Source organism: Cervus canadensis, chromosome 12 (genome assembly GCF_019320065.1).
Source record: "Cervus canadensis isolate Bull #8, Minnesota chromosome 12, ASM1932006v1, whole genome shotgun sequence".
NCBI lineage: Eukaryota > Metazoa > Chordata > Mammalia > Artiodactyla > Cervidae > Cervus > Cervus canadensis.
Genome location: NC_057397.1, coordinates 12,408,000 through 12,432,230, shown reverse-complemented (window position 1 = coordinate 12,432,230; position 24,231 = coordinate 12,408,000). Strand labels below are relative to the sequence as shown.

Sequence of the window (24,231 nt, the reverse complement as noted above, 5' to 3'; positions counted from 1 at the left end):
GAAGTGGCAGGCACCCCCGGACTTGGGAGGGAAGGGAGAAATTCTAGGGGACCCAAGGTCCAGTTTTGCATGCTGTCATTATTTCACAACTTGGGGCAGGTCACCACCCTTCAGAAAAGGGAAGAAAGAAGGTTTAAAAAAATTAATGAAGATTCTTGAGGGTGGAGGCAAAGGACCTTGGTCACAGTGGTTGCAAAAAAAAAAAAAAAAAAAATGTGCAAAGCTCATCCTTTGGCTTTGGAATTAAAAAGAGGGGTGTGTGGGTGCTTGAAGAAATATGCAAGGAAAGTTATTGTTTCCACTCACTCCTTTCAGGGGACAATAACCACAACACGATAAGCCATAGTGCAATGATTGTCTGTGTCTGAAACATGGCCAAGGAAAGGAAAGATGAATCACATACGGAAGCCTGATATCTCAGAGCAGATTAAGACAACAAGCTAGCAATTTTGAGTCTGATTAGAAACGGCTCAAATCAGAACTTCCAGTTAAGGGTTTCAATAGGCTTCTGGTTTGAGGGGGGCATGGAGGCAGAGAGGGAGATTGATTTAATTAAACCTAGTGCTTAATTAAGTGTTCTTCCATACAGACTATCTCCTTTTTGCATGGTTACTGCAAACATAGGTTCTCAGTACCACTGAATCTGCTGGCTGGAAGGTTTAAGGAGCTCAGGGAGGTTTTCATCAGATATGTGAGTGCAGACACTTTTCTCATGGTAAGTTACAGGGTAGTAGAAGAGGGGACTTAGGGATGGGACAGAAGCCCCTTCTCAGGAACGGTGGACAAGCAGAAAGGATCCTGATCTTGGGGTCAGGGAAACTGGCTTCTACTTCCCATGTGGCCTCTCTCTAGCAGGATGACCTTGGGCAAGTCACCTATCCCAGTGGCCTCTGGAATGTGCTCATTACACGAGCCGTCTTTTGTGATTCCACTCCCATGCCCCCTAAGGATTTTATCTCCAAACTACATTTACTAAGCTTCATTTCCAATAATGATTAATCAATATGCACATAGTAATAGCAAGATGCAGTATTTATCACAGGCTTCCTGGGTGCTTCAGGTAGTGTGGTTCTAAGCACATGACATGGATTAACTACTTAATTCTCAGAACAACTCTAAAAGGTAATCACTATTACCCCCATTTTACAGAGGTGCAAATGGAGGCACAGAAAAGGAAAGTAACTTCCCCAAGGTTGTGCTCAGTCACTTCCATCACGTCTGACTCTTTGCGATCCCATGACTAGCAGCCTGCAAGGTTCCTCTGTCCATGGAATTCTCCAGGCAAGAATATTGAAGTGGGTTGCCATTGCCTTCTCCAGGGGATCTTCCTGATCCAGGGATCGAACCCTCGTCTCTTACGTCTCCTACAATGGCAGCTGGGTTCTTTACCACTAGCGCCAACACAGACAGTAAATGGTGGAACAGAAATCTGGACCCACGATTCTGAGTGAACACAGAGAAACAGTTTTAGTCAGTGTCGGCCTTGACCTCTTTTGCCAAAATTTAACGGCTGCAGCCTTTGTTTTCTTATCTGTGGAACACAGGCACTCATCCGTGCTCTAACCACCCTTCGTGAGTTAAAAGACTCTGCTGTCAAGGTGCTCAGAAAGCTTTATAGATAGGAGAGGTGTCAGGGCACGGGTGGAGGGGCCTAAGTGCCCAGTGTGGGTCCTTTTAGTAACGCTCACGTGCCTGGCAAATGAAACTGGCGGCGATATTACATCTGAGCCAGAGGAATTTGGGCACGTAATTCATTCAGTGTTTCTCAAGTGCTGGATGATGCTACTGCCTTCTGAGTCACTGGGTTCAATGAACTCAACCTTTAGCTGGAGTAGGGTGTTTTTTTTTTCCTGTTGGTCCTTGGGGCATGAGCTCAGGGATTCTCTAGAGCAGTGGTCAACAGCCTTTTTGGCACCAGGGACTGATTTCATGGAAGACAATTTTTCCACGAACTGGGTGGGTGGGAATGGTTTTGGGATGATTAAAGCACATTACATTTACTGTACATGCACGTGTCCTCAGTCGTAAGTCGTGCCCGACTCTTTGTGACCCCATGGACTGTAACCTGCCAGCCTCTTCTGTCCATGGGATTCTCCAGGCAAGAATACTGGAGTGGGTTGTCCATTACCTCCTCCAGGGGATAGTCCCAATCCAGGAACCGAATCCGTGTCTCCTGCATTGGCAGGAGGGTTCTTTACCACTGAGTCACCAGGGAAACCCTGTTTATTTTGTACTTTGTTTCTGATCTAATGCCACCACTGATCTGACAGGAGGTACAGGTCCGTGGCCTAGAAGCAGGGACCCCAGCTCTAAAATAACATTCTTGTTGTCTGAAGGGGCTAGATGCTTGGGGAAACACCAGTTTTACATGATTTTTAGGGTGGCAGCAGGGTTTTCCCTTACGTGCCGCTCGATCTCAAGGTTCCCAGAGGAAAATGACAGCATCCTTTCTGAACTTCTTCATAGGAAGCAGAGGGGCCTTGGTTTCTGAGGCACACAGACTACTCCAGGTCTCAGCTCTACCATGGTGTGACCTCCGACTGGTCACTGGGGGTCAACGAGCCTCAGCTGCTTATCTGTAAAGATGGGGTAACACCAGTACTACTTCTCAGGGTGGTTTTGAGGATTACATGAGAGCATGAGGAACATTTCTGCCTGGAGGGCAGCACTCAAGAATCTCAGTTAATTTTAAATTCATTTACTTATCATTAAAAACCCTATCAGGGGGCTTCCCTGGTGGCTCAGTGGGAAAAGAATGCTTCTGCATTCAATGCAGGAGACTCGGGTTCTAATCCTGATCCAGCGAGATCCCACGTGCTGCCGAGCAACTAAACCCACACGCCACAACTATTAAGCCTGTGCTCTAGAGCCCTGGAGTTGCAACCGCTGAGCTCACGTGCCCCATCTACTGAAGCTGTGCGCCTGTAGCCCATGCTCTGCAAGGGAAGCCACCGTAATGAGAAGCCTATGCACTGCAACTAGAGAGCTGCTCCCTCTTGCTGGAACTAGAGAAAAGCCCAAGCATCAGTGAAGACCTAGCACAGCCAAAAATAAATACCTAAATAAATAAAATTTTTAAAAAATTAAAAATAAAAACCCTATCAGGGAGTAGAATTCTCTCCAGAGGCTCAGAGCGGGTAAGTGACATATCCAAGATCACATGTCTGCAAGAGCCAAAATCAAGATGTGAACGCAGTCCCTGGGGCTAACCTGGAGATCTCTGGGGGTGGAGAGAGAGAGGGCTGGTTGCACACCTGGCTTTGCCACTCTGAAGAAGTCACTCAGGGTCCCTGGGCCTCAGTCTCTTGACCTGTGAAATGGGAATCATTCTAGTCCTTCACGTTATGAGAAGTATCAAGTGCAACATACATTCAATGTATTGAAAGTGAAAGTCGCTCTGTCATGTCTGACTCTCTGCGACCCCATGGACTATACCGTCCATGGAATTCTCCAGGCAGAATACTGGAGTGGGTAGCCTTTCCCTTCTCCAGGGATCGAACCCAGGTCTTCCACATTGCAGGTGGATTCTTTACCAGCTGAGACATAAGGGAAGCCCGGGGCTACTACAAACCAAAAATGATTTGGAATTAAGAAAAAATATTTAGACAGGGTCTGCTTTCATTTCCCCACGTTTCTAAGCAGACTGCCTTCAGGGCGCACCTGGAGTACAAAGTTCTGCTGGGAACACAGGGCTCACACCAAGTTCTCAGGGCTCTGGGAGAAAGTAGGTCAGGACAAGAAGGCATCCAAGCCGAGTGCTATGGAGGGAGCACGCCAGCCCCCATTCCTTGGCCGAAGGGTCTGCTCATCACTGCAGACACCTTGAATCAGGGGTCGGGTGTGATGCTGAAGACTCAGATGCTGATTTCATTGCTGTGCACTGAAGACCTACTTTGAGGTCAAGTTCATCTTGTGGCTCCGGGGCCAGAAGAAGTTATACGACTATTCCAATCCGTCGTTGAGGACTTCTTCTCCCTGATGGCTTGATGGTTCGTTAGGTGGATTTTGGGAAACATGTTTTTTCCTTAAAAAAGTTTTTAAATTGGAGGATAATTGCTTCACGATGCTGTGTTGGTTTCTGTCATGTGACAACATGAATCAGCTGTAAGTATACACACGTCCCCTACCTCCTGAACCTCCCTCCCACCCCTCGAGGTGGTCACAGAGCACCCGGTTGAGCTTCCCGAATTATACAACAACTTCCCACGGGCCATCTATTTTACATGTCGGGGAAAAGTGTTCCTGATTGTGATAAGGGTCCTGATTCTCTGCCCCTCCGAGCGTCTGTACTCTTTGACGCTGAACCTCGTAGAGCCTCCGCACTGCCGCTCCGGCCATGTGTCTTGCTTTGGCTCACAGGATGTTTGTTAGCACATGGGACGCAAGCCACGGCTTGGGAAAGCATTGGCAGCTCTCTGCTTGCGCTCTCACTTGCCTACCCCGAGAACATGCCTGGGCAAGACGGCTGGAGAGGGACGATGTGCGGAGTGTGGTCAGCTCACTCCTGTCGTCCCAGCCGAAGTCATGTGAGAGCAGCCACCCTCCTGCCATCCCACAGGTAACGGTGAGCCCATTTGAGACCAGCAGAGCCACTGACCCTTAGCTGACCTCAGGTTCATGAGTAAAACCAGCACAGACAGGCTGAACCCTACAGACTGGGAGCTAAACAATTACTTCCTGTTGTTCCCCAGTGAGTTTGGTGGAGGTTTGTTATGAATCACTGCTGTGACAATTAATAGCTGATACACGCACACACATATATATTAAAGTATGTGATACACTATGTCTTTGATTGTAATCTGCTACACAGCCTAAAACACTTTTCTTTCTTTGCTTTTGGAGGTACAAGCCCAAAATATTTTCATTTTCCACACACACACCCTTGCTACAGACACTTTGCGTGGGTGCTCAGTTGTTAAGTCGTGTCTGACTCTTTTTACAACCCCATGGACTATAGCCCTCCAGGCTCCTCTGTGCGATTTCCTAGGCAAGAATGCTGGAGTGGGTTGCCACTTCCTTCCCCCAGGGGATCTTCTTGATGCAGGAATTGAACAAGCGGGTTTTTAACTGCTGAGCCACAGGGAAACCCCACAGACACATGACCTAATCAAACCCTACATGAGGAAATGGAGAACTCCAAAGACTGTGCCCTCCCTCTTATGTCTCATGCTTTCTCTTCCAATCCTTTTAAATAAAAATCAAATGTATTCAAATTATGCAGGTCACTGTCTAAGATAAGCTCCCTCTCAATGCCAAGAGTCTGCCTTTTTGAATAGGCAACCAGGCTGTGGTTTTCCTCAGTGTAGGCTGTCCAAGCTCTTCAGGGTCCTCTTACTTAGAACCACTCCTCCACCTTCAAGTCCCATCCTCTGTCCACGAAGATCCATGTGCCTTCAAGACATCCACGGCCACTTGCCCCAGACAGCTGTCCCCAGGGCCTCCAGGGAGGCACCTGTGGTCTCAGCCCCACCTGTGTGCATTCTGTCAGGAGGCAGATGCAGACAAACTGGATTCAAATCCCCTCTTACTATAGCCTCACGACTAGTTCCCCAACCCCTCTGGGCTCATTTCCTCTTCTGCAAGGTGAGGATGATAATCATAAGAGTATCTGCCTCACAGGATTGCCCGTGAAGATTAAATGACATCGTGTCCCTCCATCACTGCTTAGTGCCTGAGGGACAGTAAGCCCTTCACAGGCGTCAGCTATTATTATAATCATATGCAGGGTACCATGGGAACCTGAAATCCCAGCTAGCAGCTTTTTAATACTTACCATGTGCCCACTGTTTTGAGTATTTTAAGAATGATTTTAGTGCTTTTTATACATTTATTTCATTTTTTTTTTAAACCTCACAACCACAGTTGGGGTGTCCTATAGGTTAGCGTTATCATCTCCAACTTATGGATGAGAAAACTGGAGCACAGAGAGGTTAAGAAATTTACCCCAGGGCACACAGCTAACAGATCACCACGCTAACACTCTCCCCACTTTGTTAATCACCCATCTTTCCCAATGGGGATCTCCAATGTATAAATTAATTTGTGCTCCCCCCCCCAACCCCGCCACCCCAAGGCTCAGCCCATAGCTGGCCCATCAGAGTGCTGGAGGCTGCCACAGAATGTTCTGATCTTTGCTGTCTTGGCATTAGCCCTTTGGAGGCCAGAGGGCTGGGTGCTCCCATCCTTGCACCTGGCTGTTATGAATCAACCAGCTAGGACCAGATGGTGCCTTGAAAAGGAAACAGCTCTTTCTCACCCTGGTGCTCGCAGGCTCTGGGCTCCCTGCACATGGTTCCACAACCCAGCTCGAGATTCAGAAAGTAGATGAGGCTGCAGCAGCCGCAGGCAAGCAGTGGTGAAATGAGTACATCAGTGTACAAAGGCGCGTTTAATAATGCTATCACACTCCCCTGTCCGCGGGTAGCCGATGTGACATTCTGCATTAAAGAAATGACAACCCTCAACTGCTGCGTGCAATGGAGGCCTGGCATCGCGTTGGCTCCCAGCCCCCAGAACACTTGCATTTTCTGGCAATGGATGGTACACGGGCATCAGGGGAAACTGAAGGCTTCGTGCAAAAATGTCCTCGTGGAGCCCTCTAAGCGCTCTGCAGTGTGGTTGCTCTGATTGCCTGTCAGGAGCGTAATTTTCATTAAATATTAAGGAGTTATTTGTTAAAATAATGTTGTCATGGTAACCACGTGGGGTGGGGGGAGGGTGCTGGGATAGCCTGGCACTGCCCCGAATTCAAGCATGTGAATCAAGTGCTCGGGGTTATTTAATGAGCTCCTCTGGGCGCTTCCCCGCAACAGTGAATTTGGGGGACCTGGGGCCTTGAGGTTTGCCCCACTTGGCACTGCCAAAGATGTGGGCGCTCCTGAGTCCCTGGTGCTGTGCTGTGTTTGCTCAATGAATGGATAGATGGATGCATGGGTGATGGACAGATGGATGATGGGGGGATGGATGCTGGCAACAAAATTTTACATGTTCGAGTCTGAGCCATTCCTCACAGCTCTTCCATTTTTCAGTTTCTCTTTTGCAGGGGAAAGGAATTTTGTGGGAGAACCGGGAGAAAGAGGTGAGGCGAGTAAGCGCAGAAGGCGTGGTCAAAGTTGATTCTGCCTGAAAGGAGAGGTGATGGCGGCAACAGGGAGGCAGAGGAGAAGTGTAGACCCAGACCGCCTGGGTTCAAATCCCTGTTCCTCTCCTGTGTCACCACGAGTCGGTGACCTGTTCCTCCAAGCAGCTTCTGTTTTCCCTGCACATCACAGGCGTTCAGTGTGTGTTCCTCAGAGCGCTGTGGAGGGTCTGATTTAAGGCCACGAGGCTCTTACCACGGCGCTCGCCCAGAGTAAATGCTCAATAAATCCTGGCTGCCGCCACCTCTGCTGTTACTACCAGCACTACTCTGCCACAGTGGTTACGAGAGGACCTCCTCCCGACCGAAGGGCTCACGGTCTAAAGGTCTAACGGGGCCCCGAGCAGCCAGTGCAGACCGGGACTGCCTGGCTCGCCAAACCTTGCGCTTTCTGAGGTCAGCACACTTTTCCTGGAAAGGGACAGAGAGCAAATATTTTAGGCCTGGTAGGTCACATGCAGTCTCCGTCACATTCTTTTTTTTTTTTTAATTCTTTAAAAATATAAAGCCATTCTTAGCTCACAGGCTGCTCAGAGAGAGTCATGGTTGGCTTGTCCCTGCCATGCTGCCTTATGGGGAAGTAGAGGAAAAAAAGAAAAGAACAGGGAGATGTAGATATGGGGTTTTCTCCCCCCACTAAAAGTAGGTGGAAACTACATGTAGAAAAGGAAAACTGGGGTCCAGAATTTGTCTTAGTTTAAAAAACAAAAATAAAACCAGCTATCAATTCACTGTAGTCTTGCAATGCTCATTTCATTGTCCAGGACAGGAAGGCAGAGGGAAGTGGAGAGAGCTGGCCAAGGTCATATCACTAGTAAGGGACAGAGCTGGGACATAAGCCCAGGGCGTCTGGCACCAGACAACCTCCCCACCACCTCATCTACCTTGACTACTGTAGGAAAGTATCTCTACTTCCCATCATTCTAAGACTCCCAACATTCTCCATCAGTTGGCTTCCTGGTGAAGAGCTGGACTTTGGGGTCCAACTCCAGCCTCAACTCTACGGTTACTGCATCCATGACCTTGGAAATGAGTAACTTTCCAGTGCCTCAGTTTCCTCAATGGTAAGACCTGCTATGCCCCCTACCCCTGGAGATTTATGAGGATGAAGTGAATTAAAGGCACCTAACACACTTCTTGGGCTTCCCAGCTGGCTCAGTGATAAACAAGTCTGCCTGCCAATACAGATCCCTGGGTCCACCCCTGGGCTGGGAAGATCCCTGGAGAAAGAAATGGCAACCCACTCCAGTATTCCTACCTGGGAAATCCCACAGACAGAGGAGCCTGGTGGGCTACAGCCCACGGGTTGCAAGAGAATCGGACATGGCTTAGTGACTAAACTACAACAATAAGGGACTTCTTAGAAAACAACCTTGTACATGGTAAGTGTTGGATCAAGGTTAGAACTGATGATGGTAGCAATCACTGAGGTAGGCAGAATAATAGCCCCCAAAGATGCCTTTGCCCTGAACCCTGGAACCCGTGAATATGTTACCTTAAATGGCAAAGAGGACTTAAGGTAGCGGAAGGAATTAAGACTGAGAATCAGCTGACCTTGAAGTAGATGATGCTGAGGTAATCACAAGAGTTAAGTCAGAGATGGAACGGAAAAATAGAAGAGCTAGTGCCAGAGAGATGTGCCATGAGAAAACTGTTCACGGCCGGCCTCGCAGGTGGAAGGGGCCACGAGCAAAGGAATTCAGGAAGCTCCTAAGAGCTGGATTCAAGGAAACAGGTTTTCCCTTCGAGTCTCCAGATAGTAATGCAATTTGTTAGCACCTTGATTTTAGCTCAGTGAGACACGTTTTACACTTCTGACCTCCTAAACTGTAAAATAATAAATGTGTGTGATTGAAGCCACTAAGGAATGTGTTGCAGCAGCAATAGGGAGAGGAAATAAACCATTTTCCTGCACACGAGAGGCCTCCAAAGTTGGGAGGGCCACCAGAAGTGAGGACGGCATCCCACACAGGCTGGAGGAGGCAGGGCCTCCTCGGCACGGTCCCTCTGCTGGGGCTCAGCCGGCCCCCCTGGGCTTAGGGACAGACATGCCGCCCGACCCTCTCAAGTCCGGAGTATTTGCTAGAATGACGATGACAGACGCAAGGCCCTCTTTCTGTGGGGGCTGCTGAGAGAAGGGGCTGGGTCGGTGGGGGAAACGTGCTCGCATAGAAGAAAGCCGGGGGAGGAGATGGAGCGAAAAACCACACCCGCCGACACTGTTTAGCTCCAGCTGGGCCCAAAGCCAGACCAGCTCAGACTTTTCAATTACATGAGTTGCTTCTCTGTTTTGCACTTACGTCAATATGAATTAGATCTCTATTTTGTAACTAAAAGTCTGACTAATAGAATCCAATATCCACTTCAGTACTGTTTCCTACCAGTTTCAGGTGTCAACCCTTCCTTGGCTGACACTTTGGGCTCAGGAGGAACGTGGAGTGGAGTTTAGGGCTGGGCACCTAGGGTGAAGATTTAGGTGGACGGTAGGGGGAGGGCGGGCTGCCATTTCTCACTTCTCTTCTCCCCACTCCTGTTTAGCTCAGAGACATTGAGTCTACTGCTATAATGTTGGGAGTAAAGACCCCGCGTGCATGCATGCTAAGTCGCTTCAGTCATGCCTGACTCTTTGTGACCCCATGGACTATAGCCCGCCAGGCTCCTCCATCCCTGGGATTCTCCAGGCAAGAATACTGGAGTGGGTTGCCATGCCCTCCTCCAGGGCATCTTCCCGACCCAGGGATCGAACCTGTCTCTCTTAAATCTCCTGCATTGGCAGGTGGGTTCTTTACCACTAGCGTCACTGGGAAGCCCCCAAAGACCCCTCAACCTGCTACTGAATGGGAGTATGGTTTGAACTTGCACCAGGATCTGCAAGCGAACCAACTGCCAATGGCGGAGTCTTCACATCTAGTCCACGTGTTGAGCGGCTTTCACGTTGATGTCAGGTGGGACACTTGTGACTTGGTTCCTTGATTGAGCTGTTTTTCCTGGTCTTGCCTCTTACATGTTGACAACATTCCAGGGTTCTGTCCTCTAGCTCTGAGCTGCCCCCGAGAGTGTGCAGGCCATGGGGGACCACCTGATCTCCTCCATCAGCTGCCTGTCCATCCTTGTTCCATTCCAATAGGCCTGAGGGTTGCGGCATGTGTCGTTGGGTAATGGTGACGCTGGCCCATGTTGATTTTTCATAGGGCCACAAGGGTGGGGTGGGGGCTAAACTGCAGTTGGGGAAGGTGATATTTGAAAAAAACCTAGGTCAGGGACTTTCCTGGTGATCCAGTGGCTAAGACTCCATGCTCCCAATGCAGGGGGCCTGGATTCAATCCCTCCTTGGGGAACTAGATCCCACATGCTGCAGCTAAGAATTTGAATGCCAAAACTACAGTTCCCACTGGCTGCAACCAAAACCCTGCACAGCCAAATAAACAAGTAAAAATAAACATTAAAAGAAAAGCACCTAGGTCAGGCTCATCTTTTCCTCCCCCAAGAACATACTGGCCAGGCTGATAAGATAATCACTGACCTATATACGTATGGCTCCTGAATTAATCTATCCCGACCCAAGCCTGCTTCTGGGTTCCAGGCACATGGTGGACATTTCCACTAGGATGATGATACAAACACTAATCCTAGGATTACTATCAATACTAACACTAATGTAATTCCAGGGCATATTTATTGAGCAATCTGTCTGTGCCAGGCATAGCCCTTAACACTTTACGTGTACTGATCAACACAGCTCTCTTGGGCAGTTAATAATTGCATGATCCCCATTACACAGATGGAGAAACTGAGGCTCATGAAAGTTACACGACCCCTTAGGATTTGAATGCAAGCCACTTGGATTCCCAAGATTACCTGTTCAACCAGACCCTGGGTGTCCCACAGGTGTGCCCAGTGCTATGTTCCCAGCACCTTCTGCCACATCCACTTCTTTTTCTGTTTGCTCCCTGGTTAACAGGATCAATCTTTTAGATTTCCAAGCTGGGAGTCTGGGGCTTGCTCTTGACCCCTCCTTCCTCACTTTCCATGTTCAAGTCCCGGCAATGCTTTCTCTGAATTGGTACTCTGCAGACAACCCCTTGCTAGCCCCTGCTGTGACCGCCTCAGTTTGGGTGGCCACGTCCTCTCTCCAGGGGTCACCTCTCTGGAGATGCCTCTGGCCTCCTGCCTCGTCTTTGACCTCTTACTTGCAGCCCCACCTCCATACTGTGACCATGTCAGGTTCCTGAACCCAAGGCGGCATCACTTGGTTTAAAACTCCCGAGACCTGCTTATTACTTCCCGCCGACAGTCCAATCCTGAGCGTGGCATTCGAGAACGTCTGTGGTTTGACCAGGCCGAGCTTGCCCATCTCAGCTGCCGTGTGCTCCCCAACCAGGGTCTCCCAGCTCCAGCACCATCAGCCTTCTGGCAAACCTCTATACGTCTTACTCTCCCTCGGCACCTCTGCCCAGGCTGCCCCTTCCTCTCCTTCTGCAGAAATGTTGCCCCTTCCTCAGGGCCCAAGTGAAAGCCTCCCTGAACCTACAGGCAGAATGAGGGACTTCATTTCTGCGGGTAGGAAACTGACCATCTTGGTATCGGTCGGGCGATCACACAACAAACTGACTTCTGCACGTAGTTACCCTACATTTTATTTTACTAACACTTTTACTCAGTGCCAGGCATTGTTCTATGCATGTTTCATAAACTCCGTAGTCGTCATCGCTACCCTACCTGGTGGCCCATTTTACAGATGAGGAAACTGAGGCACAGAGAAGTTAAACAATTTGGTCAAGATCACAGGGCTAGCAAAGGTACAAGCTGGGTACCCCATTATACTAACTAATACTATATTCTAACCCAGCCAATCTGGCTGGGTTATAACTACCCATTATAATGGGTACCCCATTATACTAACTAATACTATATTCTAACCCAGCCAATCTGGCACCAGAGTGTGTGGTCTTAAGTGCTCTGCAGCGCGGCCTCACGCCGGGTGGTGTAGACAGTACCCTCTGTGGGAGCCCAGAGAGGGGACACGGGCCTCGGGGGGATGCTGCAGCACCTGCTGAGTCTGGAGTGATGTGCCTGCCCAGGCCTCTAGAGGCGGGGCTACGACCTTTAACCCTAAGCTCCTGCCTGGTCCACGGCGCCCTCAGCTCCATCTAAAGGAGTATCTAGAAGTCTGAGGCCAGGCAAGGATGAAGGGAGAGGACGGAGGACAGGGTCCCTGCAGCAGGGAGTGGAGCCTCGGTGGGAAGAACGGGAGGGCAGGCTGGGCCCCACTCCCTGCATCCCTGCCTGTGGGGCAGTAGGGTGACCACTGGCTATGCCTCCTCTGGGGGTGGGACAGCTCTTCAGGCGGCAGGGTAGCTGTTCTGTGATAGGCCCCGGAGACAGGACCAAAGAGAAGCATGATGCTATCCGGCCCAGACCAGGCCAGGGGATGGAGAAGACTGGGGATTGATGCTCAGCATGGCCAGAGTAACAGGTGTGAGCCTGCCTGTTGCCCCCTTAGAACTCAGCTCTGGGCTAACTACCCAGGGGTCCTAATGGGCTCACGTGGGCTTCCAGGACTTCCCCACCCTGACACGGCTTCTATGATCAGAGGCACTGCTCCTCCAGCTGTGCGTGGGTTCCAATCCCCCCCTTCATATGGATTTAACTGGTCTTGATTTTTTTTTTAAAGTATAAACTGCATCTTGAAGAATCTCAGAAACTAAGGCTGAAAGAGGAGTTCCAGTTCCAACTTCTTCCCCATTTTGAGCAAGTAAAGTCCATCCTTTAGACAAGCTCCCACTCAAATTCAGTGGGTTCCAACTTGCTCTTCTCCCCCTTGGCTGTCCGGACTCTGCCTATAGTGGGTGAATTCGGGTGGTGAGGCTTGCTGAGCTGAAGGGAAGACACCGTCTAGTCACAATGGGCTTCAATCCCTCTAGAGACACTTGTTACCAAGGCATTCCTATGCATGCCTGTCACACCCCTGGGGCGTCAGCTACTCCCTGAGGAAGACTGAGAGCAGAGTAACTCAAGTTGAGTTACATGGACCGCTCCTAGGGGAGAATCAGCAGCAGCAAAAAAAGAGCCTCTGAAAAACTAACAGGAATCATTTGAGAAGTTATGATACTATTAAGACAATCTGTAACCTCATTTTTCTCCAATGCATGACAAGGAGAAAGCTCTGCTTTCAGGTAATTATGGAGGTACAGGTTGGGGGGGGCAGAAATAGCATCTTTTGACCATAGTTTGTGAGCAAGATCTTCGATTTGGGTCTCTTCCACATTTTATCTCAATTACCCTCCTGCAGAGCCCTGTGAGGTATATTAATTCCCCATTTTACAGATCAGGAAACTCAGAGGAAATGTAGTTCTGAACCACTTGGTCTCATCTTCTGCATATAATTCTGGAAAAATAGCTTTTTCCCAGCTAGTGCGGTGACATCTCTCTAATTCAGATCCCCTGGCAAATTGAAACAGAAGTAAAGCTGCCCATGGAATGATTTTCTACTTCAAAAAAGCCTTGCTTCATTGAGAGTTTCATTGGTATTGATCTAAAACTCACCGAGTAAGTGCCCTAGAAGTGTTACAGGTCAGGTGTGCTCAGCCATATGGTCAGACCTGCAAGCACAGACCACCACCACCCTGGCCTCTGCACCTGTCAGCTAGCTGGGCTGAGCTGACTCTGCAAACTGAAGGATAATAAAGCTCACCTGCATGCAATAGGCACCCTCAGATGAAGACTTTTTCAATCACTTGGGTTGGCCCTAAAGTGGTCCAGATTAATGAGGTTTTGCTGTGCTTTGCCCCCCTGATGTAAAACCACGATGTGCAGAAGCAGGCAGGGGCCTTGGAAATCATTTTTTCTCAAAGGCCAAAAGGTGGCACGTGGGTTACGTCCTCCTTACTGCTCCCTAGCAGACATCACTAATCCATTGTAGCACCCTCTTTCCTGGGTATGCCTCAGAGTCCTCCATACAGTGCCCTTGGCAGCCATGACCGATTGATCAGAATTGGCAGGAGATGAAATCTACTTGCCACCCCTGACCTAGCCCAGTCACCTTATCTGAAAAGAGGCAGAACAGAAGCTGAGAGAGGCCAATGGCTGATGGAACCAGGAATCGGGACCTCCTCTCTCTGATGCTTTGTCTTTGAAGCTGCCTCCTGCCTCATCCCTGTCCCCTTCCCACTAAAGGCAAAACTGAAGCTGGGGTCACTTGGTGTATGTTAGGGGGCGCACAGAGAGAAGGAGACTGACATGAGTGACAGTTTTTAGGGCCCTGTATGTACAGGGGCTGTGCTTATGCCATAAACAATTTTGGTTTAAACTACCAAAGCAGAGACATCACTTTGCTGACAAAGGTCCATATAATGAAAGTCAAAGCTATGGTTGTTTCCAGTAGTCATGTACAGATGTGAGAGTTGGACCATAAAGAAGGTTGAGTGTTGAAGAATTGATGCTTTTGAATTGTGGTGCTGGAGAAGACTCTTGAGAGTCCCTTGGACAGCAAGGAGATCAAACCAGTCAATCCTGAAGGAAATCGACCCTGAATATTTATTGAAATGACTGATGCTGAAGCTCCAATACTTTGTCCACCTGAGGCGAAGAGCTGACTCATTGGAAAAGACCCTGAGGCTGGGAAAGACTGAGGGCAAGAGGAGAAGGGGGCAACAAAGGATAAGATGGATGGCATCACTGACTCAATGGACATGGAGCAAACTCCAGGAGATAGTGAAGCACAGGCTGCAGTCCGTGGGGTCACAAAGAGTCAGACACGACTTAGCAACTGAACAACAACCATCTTATTATCCAGCTAGGATCACAGCGTGATGAAGCAGGAGAGAAAAAAGGTAGGCCACCAAGTAAGCCCATTCCAGAGTTCTATGTCCACCACTAATGCAAGAAAGGTGACCCCGACAAATTTTCAGGCAAGTGCCATTTTTATTTGAAATATGCTACAAATCCTGGGATGGTGGATGATGCCTTCTGCATAGTGAATCATCGCTTGGACAATCTATCTTCCAGTTGAGGAGATAGCCAGGGCTCCCTGGAGAACAGCTGGGAAATCAATGCTCACTGATTGTGAGGCTCCAGATGACACTACCCAAGCCCAAGTCTTAAATGATTTCCCATTGGTACCAGCAGACTCTCTCTTGTACCTGAGCTTTTCACTTCTGCAAGGGAAGGCGGCTCACGTTGGTTTCTCATTTAGTGGGAAAAGGAAAGGTCCTGAGAAGTCCAACCACTCTCTGTGAGGCCCCCTAGCAGGTAATAAAGAGCTGAGCGGCCTCTGCCTTTGGACTGGTGCCAGGACCACTGGAGAGAGAGCAGGAAAGATGGAGCTGCCCTTGACCACCTTCTCGCTGCATCTCCACTGTAGAGTGAGCCTGGGGGGAGTGATGCTTCTCGCATCCCCTCCCTGCAGCTAAGCCAGGGCTTCTGACTCCCGGCCCAGCGCTCTGTCCTATCGCCTATGCTGCTATTTCCTGTCCCAACACTGAACCTTAATCGGGATCACATCCTAGTTCCAGAACAAGAATAAGAGCTAATATTTATTGGGCATTAACAGTATACTGGCAGGGGACCAAGCAGCTTTGCATGAATCACTTCCTTGCCTCCTCCCAGTCCTCTTATGTAGTAGGTACTGCATGGTGCCCATTTTGCAGATGGGAAGACTGAGGCATAGACAGATCAGCAACTTCTGTCTATGATGCCCCACGGCTTGTGGAGGAAACAGGATTTGAACCCGAGCTGTCTGAACACAGACACAGCCTCCTGAGTTCTCTCTTTATCATTTTCCCTTTAATCATTCAACAGTCACTTCCTGAGCACATATCAGGTCCTTTGAATCAAGGACACAGCCTCTGTCCTCAAAGCCCAACTTGTGCCTCCAGACTTGCAAGGAAGCACCAAGTTACAGCCCAAGCTGCTGTCCAGGCCCCTCCCTTCCCTCTCCCACCGCCCCCCGCCCCACACAGCACTCAGAACACAGCTAACACACCGCTTCTGCACAGGGGCTGTCAAACTTGATTCTCATCCAGGCCGTCAGTTTCTTGAAAAAGAACCGCATCTCTGGCCTCCCACAGCGCCCTGCCCTCGGTGCAGATTTACTGCGGCAGCTGACCCAGGCTCAGGGGGAAGAAGACCCGGTGACAAAGCACAAAGGAGGCCCCGTGCTCCTTTCTCAAACCTTCAGACCCTCTCCCTTGCGACGGGTGTCTTTTCTGAGCAATTTCTCCACCGAGCGATTCTTTTCATGCTCATTGGGCCAGGCTTGGTCACTGGACAATGTGGGGCCGGAGAACCCCCGCTCCCTTGGGGAAGCCACGCTCACTGTCCTCTCAAAGCCTGGGGACTCGGGGGAGCCCAGCACAGCATTCCCACCCTGCCTTTCCTTCTGGTCTGTGTGGCCTGGATCCTGGGCAAGTCTCTCGATGGCATGATGCGCTGGCAACTCTTTTCTTTGGTGGTCCTGGGGTGGGAGTGAGCTCTCTAGAGCCTCTGATCAGAGACCCCATCACGCCTGGAGAGTTGCCCACCCTTCACATTGACCAGGTGTTTGGGGCCACATGTGTGACCATGGACTGTAGCCCACCAGGCTCCTCTGTCCATAGGGTTCTCCAGGCAAGAATACTGGAGTGGGTTGCTGTGCCCTCCTCCAGGGAATCTTCCCGACCCAAACGAGTATCTCTTACATCTCCGAAATTGGCGGCAGGGTGTTTACCACTAGCGCCACCTGGGAAGCCCTTAAAGCAGGAGCCTGCCCCATAAAACAGACAGCGCTGAAGGAATGCACGTGTAAGCTTACAAAGTCCTGTCGTTCATTCTCCCTAAACTCTCCCCTCATCCTCCTGCCCCTCCAGGATTCTTGGTCATCATGGAATAGTCTGTAAAACACTGCCCTGTCAGAGCCCCTCCCCACTTCAATATTTCCCATCCACACTTCTCCAACCTGTGCTTGGATTCTGCCAGCGACAGGGAACTCACTACTAACAGACGTCGATTTTTACAGTTGCCGACCTCTTGTAGGAATTTCTCCTTAGGCTGAGTCATTAGCTGCCCGCCCGCCTCTTGCCAGTGACAGCCGTTCAAAGGAGCAAAGGTGGCTCTCTCGCCTCCATTTACTCATGTCTCCTCAGGGCTACGGTTTACAAACTGGTGTGAACTGCGGAGTTCCCTCTGTGCTCTAAGAATGCGTCCCTAACCCTGGTTACAAGGTTCGTGAGAACAGTCCCCAGCCCATGCCCTCTAGAGGGTGAGCCTGAGATGCTGGCATCTGAGCAGAGAGAGGTCAGCACAGCCACCTGCAGGCTCCAGTTTGCGTCTGGGGAGGGGTGGACAGGGACCCAGTGAATTCTAAGGGACCCACAGTTTCTCTGCACCGCGCTGTTTCCAGGTGCATCTCGACATAAACAATTTCAAAGGTACAAAAGTTCAGCTGCCCCCTGGAAGGGCTTCGGACCCCGCTTCCCCTGCCCAGCTCCCTTCCATCTCCCTTCCCTTCCTGAAATCCAGCGGAGGCCCTGACCTTCGCCAAACACACCGTCACTCACCAGTTCCCATGTTGCTTACATCCTGGGAATCTTTTTACTTTGACTCCAGAGCAGTCAGTGCGTCAAGACCTACAGAGAAGAAATAATCAATATTAAAAGCAGGACAAGGTAAATGGGGGTATCAACTCCCATTTCTAGAAGGTCTGAGGCCCTGGGACCCTGGGATGGAGATGGGGAGAAGAAAGGAAATGGTCAAGGCCCAGCCACTTGTTAAACTGACCTCAAGAATCTCGGGGCTTTGTAATGATGCTGAGAAGAAGGAAAAAAAAAAAAAAGACCCTCACACTCTGGGTGAGTCAGCAGCTTTCTGAGAAGCAGGCCTTTTAGGAGAGTGAAACTAAAAGCAAGATGTGCTGGGTGGGGCTGGGGAGGCGTCTCCCGAACCCCACTCCGAGTTGCCTTCAGTCCCTGGAGTCGGTTCCTTGGCAGCAGCAGAAGTTCACGGTTGGTGAGGGTGGAGAAGGAAAGCTTTGCCTACAGGCCTCGAGTCCGAAAGATACGGCAGCCCTGAAAACAAAAGCCCTCGATGTGGATTTCCGCCTTGGGAGACTCCTGCTGGGCGAGCCCTGAGCGCTTTGAGGAGAGCTGTAGCCAGAGGAGCAGGCGAGCGCCCAGCTCGGAGGATGCGTTTGTTCCCAGCGTGGCAAGTCGAGGCCTGAGCTCTAGAGGTTTCTGCAGCCGGCCGAGGCCCACCTGCAGCACACACGTGCGCGTGGCGAGTCTGCCTCTGAGCTGCGGCTGGGACCACACTTCTCCTTGCTCTCCACGCCCTGCCCGCCTTTACAGCCAAGCCTGTTTTTTCTTGTTGCCCTTGGAATTCTGAGGGGAGCAGAGGTTTCTCTGTTCATCTCTCCCTGTTCTCAAAGGAGCACCCTTTGGGGGGAAAAAATCTTTATGGCCATACCACGAAGTGCTATCGCTATGGCAGGTACTTCAAACGCGGATCCATATGTCAGAGGTGAAACTGTATCACCTGGGAGCTTGTTGGAAGGGCCGGTTCTCGGGACCCTAAGCACCAGAGCCTGCTTTTTAACAAGCTCCTCAGGTGATCCTGTGGCACATTAAAGTCTGCAAAGCATGCATTTCTAATCCCCTTCATCAGGGAAGGAAGGAAGAAAGTCAGGAAGTCATAGCCCATTCCCCAGGGGAAGAGACAGGTTCAAGAAACCACAACTTGGCTATCAGGATTGTAATGACCCTGAGTGGTAAAGCTCATCCAAACCTGACTTCACGTGATTCCGGAATCAGTGTTCCCTTCCTCTGTGCTATTCGGGGAAGCAAAATGAGAGGGTGATGGGACAGGCAGGCCTGGCTTGGTGGGAGGGGCCAGGGGTGAGGCAGTGGGCCAGGGATCAGCTGATGACTTCAGGCCTGGAGCACTGACGGGTGAGTGCTCAGTGAGGGAGGCATCGGATAGGGAGGGAGGCCAGGCTCCCCTCCTCCTCACTGTCCTCAGAGGCCAGCAACACTTCCCAAAGTTCATCCCAACTTCTGCATTGAATCCCAGTGATTAATTTACTCTGATTCCAGTGTAGCTGGATTTGCCCTCTGCCCTTAGAACTGACCATCCGGCAGGAGAAGGCACCCCAGGAGGCAAGCTGACCTGAGTAGCCCAGTACTGATCAGCAGGAAGGACAATACCTTGTAAAGCCCCTTACAGTTTGGAAAGAACTTTCCATCCACTAGCTCGTCTGCTCCTTCAAAGGACTCAGGGAGTATCACTGGTGCTATTCTGCAGTTGAGGAAACCGAGGCACAGAGAGGTTAAGTGATTTTCCTGAGGTTGCACAGCTTTCGGGCAGGATGGGGTTGAGGTCCTCTGAATCCAAGTCCAGAGGTGTGAGCTCAGCTGCTTCCGATGGGGAAAGCGATCACATCACGGGTTTATGGTACCCTTCATTAGTGTCTAGGGCTTCCCTGATAGCTCAGTTGGTAAAGAATTCGCCTGCAATGCAGGAGACCCCAGTTCAATTCCTATGTTGGGAAGATACGCTGGAGAAGAAATAGGCTACCCACTCCAGTATTCTTGGGCTTCCCTTGCGGCTCAGCTGGTAAAGAATGCCCGCAATGCGGGAGACCTGGGTTCGATCCCTGGGTTGGGAAGATCCCCTAGAGAAGGGAAAGGCTACCCACTCCAGTATTCTGGCCTGGAGAATTCCAAGGACTATATAGTCCATGGGGCCGCAAAGAGTCAGACACGACTGAATGACTTTCACTTTCATTAGTGTCTAGGGGGCTTCCCTGGTGGCTCAGATGGTAAAGAATCTGGCTGCAATGTAGGAGACCCGGGTTCGATCCCTGGGTTGGGGAGATTCCTTGGAGATGGGAATGGCAACCACTCTAGTATCCTTGCCTGGAGAATTCTGTGGACAGAGGAGCCTGGAGGGCTACAGTCCATGGGGTCACAGAGAGTCGGACACGACTGAGTGACTAACTGGATTAGTGTCCCCCGACTCCATCCTGCCTTACTCTCTGCTCACAGAATGGGTTTACTGAATAGACTTGTGGACCAAGAAGAAAACAGTCCACAACCCTCAGAGGGTGTGTGACTGATACGTTCCTTGATGTAAACTGGCCAGCAGGCATCCTTGGTGTATCGGTCATGTATTCCGTTATGTAATGTTTGTTCTGCTGTACATGCTTCCTCAAGGAGGTTCAGTGTACACAAGGCATACAGGCGACTGACGTCAACAAAACCTGGACGTCACACTGGCTCATCGGCAAACGTTCCTGGCACGTTAATACCTTGCACCACCAAGTGAGGGTGGCCGGATGCAAGGCACACACAGCTGAGCAGGGCAAGCCACAGGGTTCCACCCTCCCGGCTCCTCCTCAGGGCTCCGGTGGCCACGCGCTCTGTCTGGGCTGCTCGTGTTGCTTGGTTCACCCCAATCCTTGTGCAAAGGCCGGGGGCTCAAGAGGCCACCCATCCTTGCCACACTCCAGCAGGGCCTGAAAGTGCTCTGCCCCAGGAACTTGGGATGAAGACATCTGCCCGCTTCTGCCTTTACACCCAGCAGCCTCAACCCTTCGCTAGCCCCTTCCAGCAAATTCTCCCCCTTTTAAAACAATATTGATTGGCCTATAGTCACTCAGGCCCTATAGTTATTATGTTTATTCTAATTCAGAACTTAACGCCATCTGAACTGGACTGGTATCGTCGCTTGGACTGTGCTTCATTACAGAGTCGTATGAATTGTGAATACTCCGCTTCAGCCCAATTGTCCCCCAAATGCTTTGATTTTTGAATTTATCAGAATGCAGGGTTTTATAGGCACGCATATAACACTTTAGAGCAGAAATGCCTGCATAACAGAAGCTATATTTTAGGTACTAACATCTGTGTATAACAAACACGTAGTAAGTATGTTGTAATTCAGTTGCTCAGTTGTGTATGACTCTTTGCGACCCCTTGGACTGCAAGAGTTATTAAATATTACCATGTCAAGGCCCTGATGCTAGGAAAGATTGAAGGCAAAAGGAGAAGGGGGCAGCAGAGAATGAGATGGTTAGATAGCATCACCTACTCAATGGACATGAATCTGAGCAAACTCCAGGAGATAGTGGAGGACAGGGAAGTCTGGTGCATTGCACTCCACAGGGTCACAAAGAGTCAGACACGACTTAGCGACTGACAACAACAACAAACCATTATTAAACGTTGAATATATTAAATATCTGATGAACAATCATCTGTTGAGTATCCACATATTGAGTAATCCCATATCCTGATTCTATGCTAGGCAGTAGGCAGACATAAATAAGATCCAACCCCTACCCTTAGGAAAGTCACAGTATATAAAAGGAGAAAGACACGTAATAGACCGAAGGTGAGGGAGGACAATGTGTATAGAGGTGGTACAGGTGGGAGCAGCTCACGGATGCCCTCATTTGTCTCAGGGTACGGACCACACTCCTCGCCCAGGGCCTCTGACCCTGCGGGCTCTGGCCAACGCTCATTGCTCCCCCTTCCCTTTGCCCTGCTGTGTTACGGGCTCCCGAGGCCCAAGCTTTTTGAACCCACTGGATTCCATGCAGCCATGTGGCTACCTTATCTTATACCCTCTCTAGTCAATGCTCCGACCTCCCACTTCCCCAAATTAACTCTGAATTACCCTGCAGGACCCAGGAAGGTAATGCATACAAAACCCTTAGAATCATGTAAGTGCTAGATATAGTATGCACGTACACAGAATGGTATGTTAGCTACTATTATTATTGGTGATACTTATTATTATCCCCAATTGACTAGGAGTTTCTTCTTGGGCACAGAGGTGTGGAGTGGGGCTTGGCTGGAGCTGCAAACAGTGAATTCTTCTTGGAGCTGGGGAGTCTCAATGAAATCAGTTCCATTTTCCCATTTAGCCTTTTCTATTTTTTCACTTTTTTGGACATGCATGTAGGATCTTAGTGCCCTGGCCAGGGATTGAACCTGTGCCCCCCTCTATTGGAGGCACAGGACCATGAATGAAGTCCCTCCCCTTGAACTCAGTACTGAGGCACCACCCACTAGACACTTGATCCTTCCTCACCAGTGTCGGGGGGAGGGCACTGGTCTCAGAAATGACACATTTGAGTCTGGTCTTGGTTCTCTCACGCACTTGTGTTGTGACCTGATGCCAAGCCCTGCCCTCCCTGGGACCTTAATTTCCTCACCAGCCAATTAGAGCTCTAAACGGAACCTGCCTCCTGGCTGCACGGGGATTCAGCGCCGTGGTGCCCACGGCAGTTCCTGAATGTGGAAATGACGCTCGCGTTGTGAGCAGCAGCATAAATGAAGGAAAAGGGTTTCCACTGCCTTCCAAGCTCTCCCAGTCTTCCTGGCTCAGCACACCTCTCCCCAGGAAATGATCACAAGGCGCAAAATCCCAACGAGGAAAAATCTGCCCATAGGATTTTCCCTACAGGTCCCTCCTATCCCCCCTGCCGGCCTAGTTTAATCCCATTGGATGGCTGGACAACTGCAGGGGAAAAAGAGGAACAGTGTTTTAACCGTTCGGAGAAGAAGAAAAACACCCAGGGTTACTCCCTCTCTCGCAGTTTATTCCAGTCCATTTTTTCACTCAGCAAATATTTAGCAGATGAGTAAGAAATTCCGGGTCTAGGAAACAGGTCATGATGTCCTGGGGTGATGGCCTCATATTGAGGAGAGGATGAAGAACCCATGCAGGACAGTACCGGGGATCAGCAGGTTTGGGTTGGGGCTACTGTGGACTGAGCACAAGAGAGGAAGGTCAAGTTCAGAGAAGGAGGCAAGTTACAGGCCACTTCTGTGCAGCCACGAGTCTGCATGCCGGAAGTGCGGCCTTAAGTTGCCTGTCTTTGCACCAGAAAAGGTTCCACTTAGGACACCAACAACACCTTTAATTCATAAGAGCGATCAGCGAAGGACGAGCGCAAAGGCCACCACTTCCTGAGTGCTTGCTCTGTGCTGGGCGCTGAGTGGGTCTTCCACGGCCTCTCTCTCTTCATCACAGCAACTCTGAGGAGCAAGTACTCAGTACCCACTTTGCAGACAACAAATCTGAATCTTAGAGTGATCACACGTATCACCCCGAGTCACAAGAGAAAACATCCAGCAACGGGTTTGAATTCAGGCCTGACTGAACGGTCTTTCTATTCCCCACTACTCCCAGTGCTGCCCCTTAAACTTTGGCTGGAGCTGCTGGCAAACTGGGCCGGCTCTTCCACCAACACCAACCTACGCTTCCATGAAGGCCCTATGTCCCCACTCGAGACTACAGAGGAGGCCGAGTTCACAACCTCCCCAGGGTGTGGGTGCAACTAGAAGCAGTGAACACTGACGAGAACACTGCATGCTACTCTAGAATTGGTCTGTGTTTGTTCCCAAATATTTCCCCTGAAAATTGTCAAATATAATCAACACTCTAAGATGTGCCCAGCACCAGGTAGGGCAGTGTTTAATTTACTCACTGCTGTCTCTTCGTTCCTTCAGCAATCTTTTAAAAAATATTTCTTTATTTATTTGGCTGCACCAGGTCTTAGTTGCAGCACCTGAGATCTATCTTTGTGGCACGTGGGCTCCAGAGAGCATGGGCTTAGTTGCCCCCTGACCTGTAGGATCTCAGTTCCCCGACTAGGGATCGAACCCAAGTCCCCTGCATTGAGAGGCAGATTCTTAACCACTGGACCACCAGGGAGGTCTCCCTCCAACAGCTCTCTGTGGGGCACTGGCTTCGGGCCAGCACTGGGGAGATAAAGTGAGCCCTACCCTTGCAGGACTTCCCGAGTGGTGCTAGTGGTAAAGAATCTGCCTAGCAATGTAGGAGACTTAAAGAGACATGGGTTCGATCCCTGGGTCGGGAAGATCCCCTGGAGAAGGAAATGGCAACCCACTCCAGTGTTCTTGCTTGGAGAATCCCACGGACCAAGGAACCTGGTGGGCTACAGTCTATAGTGTCGTAGAGTCGGACATGACTTAAGCGACTTAGCATGCACGCATGCACCCTTGCAGCTGGGCCAGAGAAGAGACTGCAATGACGTGATGGGGAAGCACACGCAGTGGTGGCAAGATCACCAGGGAGGCAGATGGAGGGCC

General features: G+C 50.2%; 1 protein-coding gene across 2 annotated transcripts in view; it reads right to left on the bottom strand.

Annotated features, from left to right (window-relative positions):
- The window catches only part of ZHX2 (zinc fingers and homeoboxes 2), a 177,198-nt gene that overhangs the window by 77,511 nt on the left and 75,456 nt on the right, over positions 1–24,231 (bottom strand). For both annotated transcript variants that reach the window (XM_043483065.1, XM_043483064.1), the window contains exon 2: positions 17,674–17,742. The gene's annotated coding sequence lies outside the window, so the exon portion shown is untranslated. The remainder of the gene's footprint in view (positions 1–17,673; positions 17,743–24,231) is intronic.